The sequence below is a fragment of the Urocitellus parryii genome, chromosome 5 (genome assembly GCF_045843805.1).
Source record: "Urocitellus parryii isolate mUroPar1 chromosome 5, mUroPar1.hap1, whole genome shotgun sequence".
Lineage (NCBI taxonomy): Eukaryota > Metazoa > Chordata > Mammalia > Rodentia > Sciuridae > Urocitellus > Urocitellus parryii.
Genome location: NC_135535.1, coordinates 130,075,202 through 130,080,167, shown reverse-complemented (window position 1 = coordinate 130,080,167; position 4,966 = coordinate 130,075,202).

Sequence of the window (4,966 nt, the reverse complement as noted above, 5' to 3'; positions counted from 1 at the left end):
ATATCTTTTCTTTTTTTTTTACTTCAAGATTCAGCCTAGGAACTCTTTTGCCTTTCAGTCCCCCCACAGGCAGCAGACAGAGGGTATAGAGGACAAATTTGTGGGACATCACTGACCCCAATTCTTGAGTGGTCAGCTATTGTTTCCCACGGCTTCGAGAAAAACACAGCTGCATGATACTGGGGGCTGCTCGCAGTGCCTGAAGATTCTCCCTGGTCTTATGCCAAATGCCATAGTTTCCAGGGAGTAGGAAGTTACAGAATCTGCTCTGAACCATCCTTGATTAACACTCAAGATTATTGAAATAATTCATGATCTGCCTTCAGCTCCGCTGTAATACAATAGAGAAATCCAAAATCTCAGAGGTTTAAAAGTCTGGAGTCAGGCTGTCCAGCGTGGGGAAGGTGATTCCCATGGGGTCACCGTGAGAAGGTCTCCCTCCTTTTTCTTTTGTAGCTTTCATCCTCAAATTCACCTCATGGTCCAAGTTGACTGAGAAAGCTCCAGCCTTCATGCCAGGATTCCAGCTGGAAACAGGAAGGAGGCAGACGTCGGGGACCAAAGACTGCTCTTCCCAGGGGAGTAGCCTTTCCAGCATTCCCAGGGGACAATGTGTTTTCATTCACTGGCCAGGATCCGTCACCTGATTACTTTCAACTGCAAGTGAACAAGGTCAATAAAGGTTTTTAGCAGGGGCCTCTTCTCGTAGCTGAAAACACAACACAACAAAACAGGGCTTCCTAACTAAAGAGAAAAGGAGAAAGACTGCTGGTGTAGACCGCAATTCTGACACGTGATAACCCATGTTGGGCTCTGAGTGGATCTGCTTCTGACCTCAGCATCTTTGTGGTGGTCAAAGCATGGAGCTAAGGAACCAACCCGTCATGTGCAGTGGGTGGTGCAGGTCGGGAGAGCCGTGGGTTCAAACCTCACAACTCTACAGATGTCAGCCCTCAACCTGGGGAGTCTCAGGTTCCTGGTCTTCCAGGTGGTGACAGAATCCCTTACCTCGAAGGACCATCATGAGAATCAGCGCCCAGCATGGCTCTTGTCAAGATGTTATGGCTGATGTCAGAATTGTCTGGCAGGGCCAGCAGGGCTGTCCCACTCGAGGGACAGGGTAGACTCCTTAGATCAGTTACTGTAGACAAGGAACAAGAGAGTCAGGATGACCATTCCCACTCTTCCACCGTCACTCAGAAATCCATGTATTCAATGACGTATGAAGAAGAGCAAAGTGCACGGGGTGTTCAATGATCAATTCAGTACCCCTCAACACTCATGTAGACCAAGTTTATGGGAGCCAAGTGTTTTGGACTGAGTTCCTACACTAGGTCCCAGTGGACAAGACCAAACCAAAATGGAGTCACTCATGCTAAGTGCCACATCAGCAGATCAAAGAAGCAAGTCTCAAAGAGAATCCCAAACAAGCTATTTTTTTTTCCTGAAAATGGGAGATTCACAGCAAACAATCAGAAAAATCTTGGTCTATCTGAGTTAGCCTAATAAGGAAGTCCTCTCTGCTTTAAACTTTACAAGAAAAATTATCTGTTGTACCTATTCTTAACCAATCCACCTTTCACATTCTTCTGTTTCCTTGTTCCCCCTCACAAAAATCAACTTTCCTGTCACACCCAGCTGAATACTTATTCTATTCTATTCAAAAATTGCAAATAAAAGACAATTAAATCTTTAGATCATTGTTATTTTGTCTTTTGACACTAATACCCAGAGGCCATGGAGCCACATCCCAAATGCTTTTTATTTATTCATTTTTATTTTGAAACAGGGTCTCCCTAAGTTGCTTAGGGCTTCGCTAAGTTGCTGAGGCTGACATTGCACTCGAGGTCCTCCTGCCTCAGCCTCCTAAATCGCTGGGATTACAGGCGTGCACCATCATGCCTGGCTTCAGTACTTCAGTTTTGTTCTTTGGCTGCAGCTGGGTGATTTCCAAGGTTGCAAGGTTCTGGGAATGTGGGGTGAACCTCCACCTCAATGAAGTGGGAGGCTGGTAGCCTGCTTCCCCTGTCCAAAGTGAGGGGCAGGTTTGTCTGGGATGACCTTCTGAGCAGAAATGCTCGGATCTTATTATATGGTGCCTAAGGAGTATTGAATTTTCTCATTCAATGTTAAAAACATGAACAAAAGTAACTCCCTTCCTCATTGCCAATTCCATAAGCGCTAGAGAATGTCTCATTGTTTTAATTCCCACCTCATTGATCACTAGTGGGGCTGAGCATTTTTTCATAGATTTATGGTCTACTTGCCATTTGCTTTTTATATTGAGCCCCTATCTCTATTGGTGACTTGAGTCATTTAAATGACATGATTATTAACTCCTGTACCATATTTGTTGAAAATACTCCTTTCTAGTTTGTCCTAGCCTTTTATTATTTTAAATTTGATTTTGTTTTTGGTGCTGGGCATTGGATCCAGGGTGTGGTGCATGCTAAGCACATGCTCTATCACTGAGCAACGCCCCCCAGTCCCATGTCCTAGCCTTTTATTTTCAAATGTGGCATTTGTATAGAATCTGTATATGATATACATGGAGAACATAGTTTAATTTACTAATTCCTCTGTGGTATTTCTTGTTGATTTTAGAAGTACCTCTTCCATTCCAACATCAGCAATTATTGACATACATTTATTTCCTTTTCTAAGGTTTCCTTCATAAATAAAAATATTATTTGATGACTAATGCATTCCTTTCCCCTTGGGTGTGATGTTCTCCTTATCATCTTCTTAGTTCTTGTATATTTTTGAGATTTCTTTCTGTGCCTGTTTAGCCAGTTCCATTGATCTGTTTGCAAATTCTTCTGCCAATAAAACACTTAATTGTTGGAACTTTAGAATATACTTTAAAGTTTGTCAGGTCAACTCGCCCTGCTTTAAGGAAATGCTTCCAACCTTTTTCACTTGATGGGTTTTAAAAGTTTAGAATTAGTTTACAAATATTTGTTTCATGAAAACATCTCACTGGCATTTGATAAGGGTCTCATTAATGATTTAACTGGAGAGCCGTGAATCTACATTCATTTATTTGTATCTATTTATGACACCCTATGGCATCTTTGCAATATACTTTCAATATTTTTTCTCCATTTATCAAAGTGTTGTTTTATAGATTCCATACCCTTTTGTCAGGTCTTCCTGTCAATTACCCACACATATTGGAATAGTTATTCCTGGTTATTTATGCTTTAACAATCTATTATGAAGAAGTCATTTTGTTATTATGCCTTTTTAAAATAATTATTGCAAGAGTTTAGTCGTATTCTTGATTTATGTTTATTTCTCTTGCACTCAACAATTTTATTGATTTAAATAGTTTTTTGGTTAACCCTCTTGAGTCTTCTTAGCTTATAATTGTATTGTCTGTAAATAACATAATGCTGTATCTCCTTTCATGGAATCATTCCTGTTCTTGTTCCCACAACTTATTGTACCAACCTGAACAACCCAATCAGTATTCACTAACTGTAGTGGTGGTGGGCTTCTTTTTAGTTTCACTTTCATTTATTTATTTATTGAGGAGTGGTCTCACAATGTTGCCTAGGCTGGTTTTGAACTCATGGACAGAGGGCACCCTCATGTCCCAACCTCCAGAGTGGCTGGTATTACAAGTATGTGCCCCTACATCTGGGGTGAGTTTCTTTTTAATATGTTTATTTCAAAGGTAATGAAGTATAGTGTACTCATGAATTAAGTTTTTATTTTGGCTTAAGGTTGTCTTTTACCTATTCCAGAATGCCTAATTGGGTTTTTTAAATTTAAAATAAAGTCAACTTTGTGTTTAGTTTAATTGCATGTCTTTTCAGCATCTGTTCAGATCATCATTTTATAATCCATCTTATAGGTATATTACTAGGTCTAATAATTTAATTTAATCTTCCTTGTATTTCTTTTTTTTTTTTTTGCACTGGGATTGAACCCAGGGGTACTTTACCACTGAGCCACATCCCCATTCCCCTTTATTTTTTTTTTATTTTGAGACAGGGTCTTGCTAAGTTGCTTAGGGTCTCCTTGAGTTGCTTGGCCTCAAAATTGCAATTCTCCTGCCTCAACCTACAGGTATCAGGTCACCACGCCTGTCTTCTTCCTTGCATTTCTAAAATTAAATCATCTTTATCAAGGCACAGATTAGCTTATACTCTCTATATTTTATTTGCTAGGCTTTTTACCAAAACTAGCTACAGAATTTGTAGGGCCCAGGGCAAAATGAAAGTGCAGGACCCCTTGTTAAAAAATTATTAAGAATTTCAAAGTGGTGATAGCAAAGATTAAACCAAGCAGAGAAGACAAGAGTATGTAATAGCCTTGGTTCTTGCTTTTATATGCATACAAGATGTTGAAATTGGTCCATATTTGCTACCTGGTGCTGTCTTGCTTGTTTTGATATCAGGTTTCTGATCATTTCAGAAAATGAATAGGGTGGATTATTACATTTTTCATCCTGCAGAAAATTTAGTTTGACACTGGCATGAATCATTCCTTGCAAATGTGAAAAGGAAGATGTAGGCATGGCTGTTTGGTTATGGTATATCCTTAAAAAATCATTTTTAAAAAATTAAAAAAATATATATAAATCTTGTTGTTGCCCAGACTTCCTTATTTTTTAAGGTCTATTTTAATCATTTTCTTTTGTCATAGCAAAGTGATCATTATTATCCTCATGTTTGTACTTCTTGGAGAAAATTTCTATGTGAGGCTTAATGTTGATTTGTGTACCAGCCTTAGCTTTGTTACGTCTCATTTCACATAGCTGATTGTATTTGTTTGTGTACCTCTCACTTTTCTTCATCTGCTTTACTAGCAATTTCCCTATTTTGCTGTGATTTTTATCCAACCTGATCCTCACATGCAAACAGCCTGGCGGAGGAGAATCTATCAATTCCTTCCACTTTGCATGTGGCCTATTTTGCTTTTTTGTTTTGCTTGTGGTATTAATTTCTGCTTTTATCTG